Source organism: Cupressus sempervirens, chromosome 3 (genome assembly GCF_028749045.1).
Source record: "Cupressus sempervirens isolate cs-2001-9-10 chromosome 3, ASM2874904v1, whole genome shotgun sequence".
In the NCBI taxonomy this organism is placed as follows: domain Eukaryota; kingdom Viridiplantae; phylum Streptophyta; class Pinopsida; order Cupressales; family Cupressaceae; genus Cupressus; species Cupressus sempervirens.
Window position 1 is genome coordinate 849,094,793 of NC_143120.1, and position 14,031 is coordinate 849,108,823.

Here is a 14,031-nt window from a genome sequence, read left to right on the forward strand (position 1 = left end):
CAATTTAAATTGACCTAAGATATGAAATGTGAATGTAATGAAACTAATCAATTCAATGATAAGAGTAAGATGGATCTACATGATAAATATATGCAATCAGCTCGATAAATAAATAAAAATAGGTTTATGCTAAAACATGAAATAATTTATGAGTTACTTACCTTGATAAGTGCAAGGAGGTATACCTTTAACTCCTATAATTATGGATTCAATTTTTTTATTGAACTTTTGATTGTAGATAAATGACCACAATAAAAATTAGAAAAAAATGCTATTCTTCTCAAACCTTTAGGAATAGATTGATGTGGTGGTAAAGTGATCAACCACTATTTTGGAAGATACACATGTGTTGATCGATAAGTAAGATTGACAAATGAGTTTCAACACACTTAACCATCTTCACTATACATGTCAAGTACACAATGGAAGCCAAGCTAGAATTTCTTTATGTGTCGAGTCACAGATAGTGTCGAGCAAACTACAATTGCTGCTGAGCACAACACATTACAGTATATGTTGAGCTATATAGAATTCAACATGTGCAGAGTGACTCAGGATCCAATAGGAGCCGAGAAAAGAAGGAGTCAAATAGGTGCTGAGAAAAGCATAAAACTAACAGGTGCCAAGTAATGCAAAAACTATAGCAGGAGCTGAGCAATCCAGAAATAGATGGTGCCAAGCATCAATATTACTTCATGTGCCAAGAAATGCAAGAACAACATAAAATTTTGTGTAATTGCAAGCCAAGACGAAGAATGGTTATGCATGACTCATTGACAGGATAAAAGGATAAGATCAAATCCTCACAATCACCTATGCAATCCTCATGCAACCAATCAAAAAATTAGAAACTGCATGCAATCAATAGGTGAATTTCAAGGGTTTGAGCGAAAAAATTTGAATTAAGGATGCATGATGAACCACTAATCTTTATAAGGGAGTCTTGATGCCATTTAATATAGAGAGGAGAAAGGATTCGTGAGAAGAAGAAAAAAGAAAAGCCTATTAAGGTTGTAGCAGAACATTGATGTCAAAGATTTAGAGGAAAGGACATCATTTACACATTTAGTTGATCAGAATAGGATAGGGAACACAATCAGCAGATCAGATCTAGCAGAGATCAGTTAATAGTAAGAGCAAAACAAGTACCTGAGATCAACATCAGAGATTGCATTAGATCAGGTGTATTATTCTAATACTCTCTCACAATTGTATTAGGAACTTGGAAATCCCATGAACTTGGGTAGGTTTAACAACCTTATGTAAATCCTTTAACAGGGTGGCACTCTAAGTTGAATGTTCTTAAGTCCTCTAACAAGGCACTCTCCTAACAGGGTGTTGAAATCCTTTAACAAGGTCACATTTAACAGTGTGTTGTAGCCTTTAACAGGGCAAACCATCAGAAGTGGTTGAAATCAATTGCTGCAGTAATTTTTTGGGTATCATCCCCACCCCATTTTTACCTTCTTATTCTTGGAGGGTTTCTAGGTCACCAAAATCTCAAGTGTTATGTGGTGATGTATGTTTGTTTCTCATGATTGTTTAATGTTTATATGCATGCATGTTAATTTTAGTTATATGTTATTAAGGGTTTAAAAGTGGTTAAAAGGCCAATACTTTTGATTCACCCCCCCTCTTAGAAGCATTCTTCCCATTAATACATTCCAAAAATTGGTATCAGAGCCAAGTTCTCTCAAGAAGAAGCCTAACAACTTGGAGGAAAAGATCTGAAGATGGAAGTTTTCAAACTTGGAAAGATCATTGAGAACCAGGTGATAGATGTGCATCTCACTCTACACAAGGTAGAGGAAGCTAGAGAGGAATTAAGGAAATCCTTAAAAAGAAGGAAGGAAATATCTATAGCCAAAAATGATATTCACTACAAGGAGATTGACACCACACAAGTTTTTCCCAAAGGAGATTCCAAAGAATTTGATCTAGCAATAGCAGAACTGATGGAGAAAAATAGAGTTCAAGCAGAAGAGATAAGAACTCTTAAGATAGAGCATGAATCACAAGCCATGATGCTATGTGAAATCACTGAACAAAAGAAAAGAGTGGTTGAGGATAGAGTCATGATGGAAGATGACAAAAGAATTCTTGCAAATAGACTTGATGAAAAATGTACTGAATTAACAAGGATCTCAAACATGCAAATGGATACACTTGCCCAAATGATGAACCTTCATCATGAAGTCAATATGAAAGATATTGAGATCTTTACTTTGAAGATGCAGAATGAACAACTAAAAAATAAATTGAATAGAGAAAAAGAAATAGTAGAGAATCTCAACAGGTCAAGTGAAGCTATCAAGTACTTTGAACAGTTACTGAAATCCCCAAGGTCAGCCCATGATACATCAGGACTTGGATACTCCAGCACTGGAGTTGGGGAAGTAACAAACATAAGGATTCTAAACCCACTTGTCATTATTGTAATAAAAAGGGGCGTACTGCTAATGTTTACATGAGTAGAAGGATCAATAAGCCAAACACAGCCAAAAGCAAAGGGCACAAAGATTTGATGGACATTGTCATAGTTGCAAGAAGTATGGACATAGAGCCTTTGAATGTAGTTCAAAGCCTATGTGGACACCAAATCAGCATGTAAGGAGGGACAACTATGTACACCATTACAATTGGGATTACAATACAAGGAAAAGCTGTCACTATTGTCAAGAGTATGGACATATACCTCAGAATTACATAAGAACACACTTCAAGGGGAATGACAAAAGATGGTTGAACCAAACTACTTGCTTCAGTTGGTTGAAAATTGGACATGTTAGCAGGAATTGTCCAACAAAGGCCAAGGCACCCAAGACTGAAGTAAATAAGGGCAAAGAAAAGGTTGATGTGGAACACATCAGAATAGACATGAAGAAGACATGGCAGAAAATGGATGGATCAAGTACATCCAATGGAAGGGTCACTTCACCCACAAGGTCAAGTGATCATACCTTATCCAACTAATCACAAGATGAGCCTATGGGGCTAATACATATAAGGAAGTACCATACATCAGCCCTAAACCATGATGAAGCACTGCAAAATAAAAATTTGAATGAGATAAGATGCTAAGACAAAACTTGAATGATGATGCCGAGCTATCTTTGGTTGCCGAGTAAAACTATAGTGGTAGCCGAGTTATTAACAAAGTTAGTAGATGCCGAGTGAGAATAGCTGCCGAGTGGATGCCAAGTTGAAAAACCTTTGGAAGTTGAGTGACAGGTGAAGGTACAAAAATGCATTAAATGCAAGGTTTTTGAGCTGTTTAAAAGTAAAAATTCATTTTGAGTCATTCAAATGAAGAGCGATTACTAGGAGCATGATTGAGCAATTTTTGAATATTCAATTAGTGATTAGCAGCGATTCAACATCTACCCAAGTAATTTTAAGCATTTAACCAGGTATTTCCTTCAGGTGCTGAGTTTTATAGTTTGTGAAGTTTGTTTTAAACGTCAAACCCTAGTTCAGTCAAAATGGCATCTAGTTCAAACTCCACCAAAAGAAAGGAAAGCCATGATATTCAACTTGTTATTAATGAGGTTAGGCAACCCAAATTCAGGCCAATCTCAGAAGTTACATATAAAAATGATCCCGCTGGTACCCTATCCGCCATTCTCAAAAAAGTTGTTATGATTCAAGATGTGCGAAAGTGTTACAACTGCAAAATAGGAGCCATAGGAGACTTGGAAATCTTTAATGCCTTTGAAAAACTCTATGATAATGTTATATTGAAAAATGAGTTTTCTATGATAGAGAAGAAGGGTTTAACTAGAGCCCTAGTTTTTCCTATCATATTCAAAACTAAGTGGATACACATAATAGTTAGTAGAATCCATGATGGAGCATTCTGGTTAGAGAAAGGACTAGTCAAGATTACCCAGAAAATGGTTCATAGGATGACAGGTTTTCCAACCCTTGATTGGCCAAAGACATTGAGAAGTGACAAAAAGGAAACATAGATAGGAGCAAAGTGGAATAACAGAGGCATGACCATAGACACCATCACTGATCCACTTCTAGACTTTTCTAGGAGGATCATATCACACAAATTTTATCAGTCCAGTAGGTTGAATAGTGTACCCTACATAGCAGTGGATGTGGCATATAAGCTTGTAAAGAAAGACCACACCTATGACCTTGCAGAGCTCATTTTGCAATAGATTAATGAAAATCTTGGAGCTATTAGAAAGTCCAAGGGAGCACAATGTAAATTTGGGTCAGTACTAGTTTGTATATTCTTCTATGTGATGAAGGAATTCCCTTCATTTGGAAAAGTCAATTGGAGTCAGAACAAAACAATTGTTGATCAAATAAATGATTTCATTGCACAAATGGGAGATAGATTTGATGATCAAATGTCTATACATTTTGATGATTTCAAGAATGCAATGAAGAAAAGAATGAGGATACCAATTTCACTAGTAGAAAAGCATGTAAATGACATATGCTTTCTAGTTGATATTGACTATACTTATATCCAAGCAGTCCTTCCAAGAGCAAGATGGCTTAGACCATTGGGATATGAGCTTGATGTTGATCAAGCTTTTGCAGCCATCACAACATTACTTGCAGAGGAAATGGACAAATCTACCAAGGCATTAGGAACATATGACACTGTCAAATGAAGAGTGGTTACCAAACTCTAGACAACCACATTAGTAAAGAAGAAGGAAAATTTAGTAAAGAAGAAATTTGGTGTTGTAGAAACAAGTACAGCAAGCGAAGCAGAGGAGATTTGTGAAGGAGAAGAAAAAGGTGATGAAGAGAAAGATGAAGATGAGCTAGAACAAGAACACAAAAATAAGAGTGCTTAGGAAGAAGAAGCCAAGGAAGCACCCATCAAAAGCAAAGTCATCAAAAGGAAAGCAAAGACACCTCTTGCTTGTCAGCCCAAATCAAAGAAAGCTGCCATACCAACACCTAAGAAGCCAACAACCAAAGCTACAACAAGGGCCTCCACACAAAAAGAAAAAGAGGAAGCTACAAAGAAGAATAAAACAATCAAGAAGGAATAGGAAGAGCCAAGGAAAAAGAAAAGATATGTGGCTCAACCTGATACTGATGAAGAAGATCAGACTAAAAAGGTAAGTCATCCTTCTAAGTCTTTAGGTGATATATTATGTGAAAAGATTAGGAATGGAGACTTAAGTGATATGAAAAAGATTGATTTCAATAAGTTTAGTAAAGAGGAATAGAATAGCATAGAAGAATCAATCTATGCATTAATGGGATAGTTCAAGTATACACCTCTTGAACTTGATGGACAATTGCCAAAGGAATTGTCTAAAATTGTAGAAGATAGATGGCATTTCTATTTGAAAATGGAGAAGGAGATGAAGGAATCAACCCTAGCAAGCATACTACCTGATTTGACAAGGGATTAGATAACTAAAGCAGTCAAAAGGCATAACACTAGGTTTACACCTAAGTATAGGGCATTCTCCATTTTACAGAATAAAATTGAAGAAGTTGTACAGAAAACCACAAAATCATGGAAGAATTTATATAAGAAAACTAAAGATGTCCTTGAAGAGGAATACAAAGAAGAAGCTATTGCTAAACCAAAAGAAAGAAGAAAGAGGAGAGAAGAGAAGAGAGAAGTTGAGAAAAAGGTTGAAGAGGAGGAAAGCAAAGGTACTGATGAGCAGCAAAGTGTGCAAGACACACAACTACCACCTCCTATTCCTCCTCACTCTACTATCACACCTACAAAAATCATAATTATTAAGGATGTTGTTGACACCTCAAGCCAAAACATCAACCCATTAACTACAGAGGATCTCACTAAGATCCTTGACCAAACAACTCTTCAAGCACAGTTGTGTACAAGTCCCATATTGGTCAGTGTAGATGAGCTTCAAAAGATAGTAGATAAACTCAAAGAAGCCAAGGTGTCACCACAAGAACCACCTCAAATCACTCAAATTACTAGATTCCCCTTTCTACTACCTCCATCACTACCAAGAATAGCCATGCAAGCTCATCAAGAGCTGAGTGCAACAATAGGGGAAGTCATAGGTACACTAGTATAGAAAACAAGTACACCCCCAACAACAGTGACACAAGAAGAAGATAAGGAAGAAACAAAAGATAAGGAAGAGTTTGCAATACAAACTTTGGTTGAATTACCAAGAATAGGAACTCCTACCAAACCTGTTTAGTGGCCGAGTACTGACAAGTTGACCTTACATGTTAGTACACCAAGCTCAAGCTTTTCTCAAGTAGCCAGGACCATTCATTATGGTATTCCTGAGCTTGATGAAGAAATTAAAATACCCTATTATGATTCAAGCACTCTAACTAAAAAAAAGATGAATGAAATATAGAGTGCATTGGATAAGAGAAGGAGGCAAGAGACATTGAGGAAATACTACAAATACAAGCATGCAATGAATGAAATCAAAGATATATTCATGGATGCCTTCGGCCTTCAACCTCCAGATTCAAGTAGGTGAATCTTTGAGAAACTATATGATATAGTTGACCAAGTGAATAATGAAGACCATGATACAAATGTAAAACTCATGGAATGGTTAGAAAATAAGTTTCAAGACAAAGTCAACCAAAAGATAGCCAATAACATAATATTAGGACAAGTTGACCTAGCCAAGAAACTGGATAATGTAAAGATTGTATTATATCTTTTTCCTTTATAGAAAATTGTGTGATTTTTCTAGGTTCACACAAGAAATAAATCAAAAAATTTTGAACCTTGAGAGCAACCTTAAGCTCTCCAGTATGCAACTAGCCTCAAATCCTACACAAAGTAAGAAGCATTTTACTCAAATGCTTCACATATAGAGGGAATTAGCTGCATTATCAATAGAAGAGGCTACTGTTAAAGAAAAGCTGATGCAAATGCAAGCCTCTATCACTCCCCATTTAGAAGTCTTACATAAGGAGCAAATGTATGTAGAAACAGTCCTGAAGAAAGATCCAAATATTTCTACTCATGAAGGACTTGTTGATCTAGCAACATAGCTTGCAATCCAACACAAGTCATTGGATATTGCATTGAATAACTGGGATGCAACTCTCAAAATTCTCCTTGAGGTAAATAAAACATTTTTGGCCAAGCATGGCATTACTATTTAGAACCCTTTGACATAAGTATCAAAAAGGGGGAGATAATGTAGAAAGGGGGAGATAATATAGAAAAGGGGAGATAATGTAGGAGATATATTAAGGGGGAGCACAATTGCCAAATTTTGAAATTTTGTTCAACTTGAAGTTGATTGACTGTAAATAGCAATAAAGGAGTCAAGGGACATTCAAATTTTAGTAATCACATGTAAACAGGGTCATCAAATAGAGAAGAAACAGGATCAGAAGGCAAGAAAAGGATAGAAACAGAGAACATCAGGCACAATGGGACAAGATATCAGAATTCATGACATAATAAGGCATAATCAACACAAGGGGAGTCATAAGGTATATTATTTTTCACAATATTTTTTAAAAATTTTTTTGTAAGTGAAGAATGTACACATAAGGTTTAGATCATGAATGATCAGTAAGTGTTTTTGACACTCATGTCAAAGGGGTAGATTGCTGATCGATAAGTAAGATTGACAAATGAGTGTCAACACACTTAACCATCTTCACTATACATGCCGAGTACATAATGGAAGCTGAGCTAGAATTTCTTTATGTGTTGAGTCACAGATAGTGCCAGGAAAACTATAGTTGCTACTGAGCTCAACACATTACAGTATATGGTTAGCTATATAGAATTCAACATGTGCCAAGTGGCTCATGATCCAACAAGAGCTGAGCAAAGAAGGAGTAAAATAGGTGCCAAGCAAAGAAAAAAACTAACAGGTGTTGAGTAATGTAGAAACTGTAGCAGAAGCCGAGCAATCCAGAATAGATGGTGTTGAGCATCAATATTACTTCATGTGCTGAGCAATGTAGGATCAGCGTAAAAGTTTGTGCAATCACAAGCCAAGATGAAATTTTTTTATGCATGACTCATTGACAAGATAAAAGGATAATATCAAATCTTCACAATCACCTATGCAATCCTCTTGCAACCAATCAAAAAATTGGAAATTGCACGCAACCAATAGGTGAATTTCAAGGGTTTGAGCGGGAACATTTGAATCAAGGATGCATGATGGACCACTAATCTTTATAAGGGAGTCTTGATGCCATTTAATATAGAGAGGAGAAAGGAATCATGAGAAGAAGAAAAAAAAAAGCCTATTAAGATCATAGTAGAACATTGGTGTCAAAGATTTAGAGGAAAGGACATCATTTACACATTCAGTTGATAAGAACATGACAAGGAACACAATCAGCAGATCAGATCTAGCAGAGATCAGTTAATAGTAAGAGCAAAACAAGTACCTGAGATCAGCATCAGAGATTGCATTAGATCACGTGTATTATTCTAATACTCTCTCACAATTGTATTAGGAACTTGGAAATCCCATGAACTTGGGTAGGTTTAACAACCTTATGTAAATCCTTTAACAGGGTGGCATTCTAAGTTGAATGTTCTTAAGTCCTCTAACAAGGCACACTCCTAACAGGGTGTTGAAATCCTTTAACAGGGTCACATTTAACAGTGTGTTGTAGCCTTTAACAGGGAAAACCATCAGAAGTGGGTAAAATTAATTGCTGCAATAATTTTGTGGGTATCATCCCCATCCTAGTTTTACCTTCTTATTCCTGGAGGGTTTTTGGGTCACCAAAATCTCAAGTGTTATGTGGTGATGCACGTTTGTTTCTCATGATTTTTTAATGTTTATATGCATGCATGTTAATTTTAGTTATATGTTATTAAGGGTTTAAAAGTGGTTAAAAGGTCAGTACTTCTGATTCACCCCCCCTCTCAAAAGCATTCTTCCCATTAAGACATTCCAACAACATGTTCTTGGGAAACTATTACAAATTTGACTCAACTTATTAAGAAAGGTCTCAACAAGTAGTTTCCATATTTTTGGTGGAAAATTTGATAACCTAGAAGTCGATTAGAACTGGTGTGTGTGGGTGGATATATAGGGTTTTACCTTAGTTGACCCCCCATTTTAGTGATTCCCACCTCCATAAACAACCATTTAGAAGGACTTTTGAGTGTATGTTGTGCTTGTGAATCCTAGATTATAGATATAGAACGTAAAGAGCTAGAAAATGCTAAGAATCTACTATATGAGTGAAACCCTACCATGTAAATGTGTGTGGAAATGTAAATATTTGTGCAAGATATGAAGAGACAAAGACCATAACTAAAAATATTATAGAAAACATACCAAGCCCCCAAGTCTAAATTAATCTACCCATCTTCATAATCCCACTTGTTTGAATGCTTGAATTGAAAGATGATAATGAAGACCCTGCTTTGAAAATAAAAAAATTAGGTTCAATTCTTAGCTTCCATCTTGAAATTAATCTATGTCACGTTGGTGTATCTTCATGTGCTTATATCTTGCTTCTCTTATATGTCAAATGAGGTCATCAAAGTCTTTTTTTAGTGAGTTTATTAGATTACCCCTATAGGTGATGACTGTAGTGAGTGGGACTAATCTTAAAATTAAAATGAGACTGAGACCTAAAACTCTTAACTACTAGAGAAAAACTCAACCTATGTCGACCTATTCTTGGAGAGTCCACCTAGGTTGACCTATTCCCTAGGAGGCCAAACTCTTAGAGTTATAACCCAAGATCCTACTAGCCCCAACTGATATTGTAATTGATAATGGGTGATTGTTAGCTAATAAGTGCTATGAATATATGTAAAGTAGTCATATGATTTTTTATATTGTCATTGATGTCAAAGTATTAGTTGGATAGGCATTATGCCTACCCAAAAAATTACCATATCATTTAGATTGATGAAGAGGACTTGATTTATGAAGATGATTTGAAGAAAGTATGATGAAATTAGAGTTGTTATGTAAGGTATTCAAAGGGTACTTGAATCAGTTGGACTATGATTATGTAATATTGGTTTGATTATTTTACAATCATATATTATTGCAATGAATTTCAAGCCACAAGCTTAACCAAGATACAAGGTTGAAGGGAAACAATATTCATCGAGTGACTACAATAATGTCCAGACAATTACAAAGGAAGACGAATACACCATTGCCTGAGAAAGTCAATATTAACCAATTTATATGTTTCATGAGTAAATATAATATTTACTAAGTGAAACTTGGATGAAAAAGTTTGGGAAATTTGAATTTAAGGCCAAAATTTGATGGGAATATGGAAAGATCAAGGTCTAAAGCTAGAGTCAAAGTTTGTTGCAAGATCTATGACTAAGAAAATTCAAGAATGAGTTGATGAAGGAAATTAAATGAAGATAAGGATGGACACAAAGCTCTATGTAAGGTTATATATTCTATGTGTCTAAACTCATTATATGAAGGAATTAAGTTTTAAATCTAAGATCAATGATTCTAATTAAGTACAAAAAGATGGAAGGATATATAAGCATTGAGAAAACTATTTGAGGAGAATGAGACATTGTTAGGTTGTTGGTTCTCAAAGTTGTTTTTGATGGCCGATGTTATTGAGTTTGCTACTAATTATATTTTCAAGAGGAGATCAAAGTGTGAAGGAGGAAATGGTTAAAGGTGACTACTGAGCTAGGCAAATCGAGAAATAAAAAGCAGAAAGAGGAGATATATAGCCAAGTCAAACAATTGACTAAAGGAATATCTTAGAGAGAGAGAGAGAGATTAGATAGTGAATGAGCAAGAACAAAGATTTAAACAAGAAAAGGTAGTTTCTAGTCTTAACAAATCACTTTTTATTGTTACTATTTAGCCATTATAGCAAAAAACCTTTGAAGTATCGAGTGGACCTAACAAGTTTTTAAAAATCTATATGGTGATATCAATTAGTGGTATTTGTAAGTCCTCTAAATTAAGTCACTCTTTTTAGTCAAGGATAAGAAGTGATAAGGTCTAGGTTATCTTTTGGTGAAAATCATCTAATAATGTCGCTTTAACAAAGTGTATACAACCTTTAACAAGGTTGTCTCCTAATAGAGATCACTTCATAAGAGTGAAATTTTTGGGTTGTTGGTCCCATGTGGTTTTTCCCTTAATCGGGTTTCCATGTTAAAAATCCTTGTGTCAAATTACATGAATGTTATTTTTGTTGCAAATTGATTTATATGTTTTACAATCTATTGCAACTTGGTAATAACTAAGATATAAATAGGTACTAACTAGAGATTTACCTACAATTGGTAATGCAAGGAACAATTTGATAATAGTTTGTAAAGAAAGTGGATGAATAAGTTAAGTATTGAGTTATATGTGTATATTGAGTAATTGGAGTTATTATTTTTGATGATTATGATGCTTTGATGGTGTTGAAATGTTTAAAGACACTGCAAGATAACTAGACATAGCTGATTCGCCCCCATCTCAGTTATCTAACAATTTGGTATCAAAATCAAGTTCTTAAAGAAATAATTTTAAAGAAAATTGAGCTAAAGATAAAGATGTATAAGTGGGACATCACCAAAGCTGAACAAGGACAACTTTTCCTCATAGAAAGACTGAATGAAGTTGCATCTTTCTGATATTAGAGATAATGTCACACATTGGTTGGAGAATCAATATGTTACACCTATTGATCCCCCGATTGTAGAGCAAATGAATGAAAATATGAATCATAATAGTGTTACAATATATAGTCCACTAATATAAATAAGAGGTTGGGGGGGGGGGGGGGGGGTGAGGGGGGTGAATCAATTATCCAACTAATATTGCAAATAACAACCTTAAACAATCTTAACCATATGAGTAATGTAAACTGAAACAACAACAAAATACTTATACATAATAACACCAAATATGTTAATTGATGTTCTAATATAAATATTCCTTGTTAGAGGATAGACCCTATTAGGAGTCTGTTACAACATTCAATACATATGAGTCCCTATTAGGAGACCTTGAATTCATGTTAGGAGATTCCAACCCAATTAGAAGTTGTTCCAAACCTATTAGGAGTTATGAAAGACAACTAGACCCACTACCAAAATAGATTCTAGGGAAAGACCAATGAATCCACTGTCCAAATGATCTTTATACTATTCCTTGCAAAATAGTAGAACTAAAATGTTCTTCCTTCCTCTATCCCTTGTCTTGTCAATCAAATCTTTTCTCCTTTAGATCTTGTAACCAAATCCCAAATCTCACATCCAATAATCCCTTAGATCACTTACATGCATTCAGTAAGCACTCTGCTTCTTTTCACATTTCTTACTTCTTCAATGATCTCAAAACTTGAACACACTTTACAAAAAAAGAAAACATCTATCCTTTATACCATATCTTCATAATAATTACTTGAGCGATTCTTGAGGCTTTCCTAATTAATTAAAAAGGATAATTAATTTAATTATAACTACAATAGCACTATCAGCTCATAGTCTATACAAAAATTCACATGTGTGATATTAAGGCTTGTGCACTCGCTAACATCATCTAACTATCCTCTATCACTTCCTGACCATGCATATCTTCATTACATCTGGGATGTAAGATAGCCAACAATAATTAGGAACTTCTTTCCCAATACTCTATCTCTAAGCTACTTTTTGTAAATTAGGTACAACTTCCTTACACCATTGACTTAAAATATGCACACTTAACCATATCATCAGAACACTATGCTGTGCATATCCATAAGTGTGCATGAACAAACAATCAAACCATTATCCATAACATCAAGTTCTCTATCTACTACTCTACCAATCTTTAGAAAAACAATGCTATGTTGACATCAATGACAAACACAGTCATGAATGCAACATATCGATACTCTCCAATGCTCAGGATACTCCCCCAATGTAGTATCATCAACATTCATACTTATGAATCTCCCCCTTTGGCATTGATGGAAATATAGATGGAAAAAATCTAACTTTCAAGAATACCAACTAGTACTCTACTGCTACTTTTGTCCTCATCTCATGCATAATCTCCCCTATGCTTTAGGAATTTTTTTTTATGCATATTCTCTCCCCTATTAACAACAATGTCAAAGGCCTCAATCTCAATGTTCCAATTTTTAATCAGCTACTCCAAGTCATCAACTAGCTTGAGTGTCCAAAGACACAATTCAATACCAAATACCAAATACCAAGAGTCCTCAATGCCTTAGTACATACCAGATACTTGCCCATATAGGAAGCATCATCATTCAGTCCAGTTGAATAATAGTGTTATATACCACTAGATTGATGCACTCTTTGCATCAACTACTCAGAAGTAGGCAGGGGCATAACCCCAAGCATACCTTGTTAGATTAAAACCAATAATAGAAAATAATAGATCACACATAAATGAACACAAGGCACCAAGATTTAACATGGTTCACCCAATCCTTGGGCTACATCCACCAAACTGCAAGTCCAATATTATTACAATCCAGTGATTACAACCTGAGTACAATCCATAATCCCTTATAGCTCAATACCGCCACAAGAAGCAATTTTGCATCACAACATAATGAAAAATACCTAACCCTAAACCCTTTTATACAAGATATTTTATGCCATTTTAGGGTTATAATTAATAATTACATGTCGGCCCAAAATCTTGATAAAATAGGGCCAAAAATTTTGGAGCATGTACAATACTTTCCTGATCAGTCACCACAATCTAACATAACTCTCAAGTACTCAAATGTATCTTTAAGAAAAGGCTTCATATAGATATCTACAATCTGATCCTTAGTACTTACATACTCCAATATGATCTCCTTTTCTATCACTTTCTCTCTTAGTACATGATACTTAATAGATATATGCTTTGTCTTAGAATGTAAGACAAGATTCTTAGACATATCATTGTACTTATGTTATCACAGTAAATGATAATAGGTTCTTCAATCTCAATTCTAATATCCTTCAACATCTGCTTCATCCACATAACTTGATTATAGTTATTTGCTGTTGCAACATACTCTACCTCAATAGTGCTCTGGGAAATGAAATCTTGCTTCTTACTTAACTAAGAAACCAATATTCCTCGAAGAAATAATGCTCCA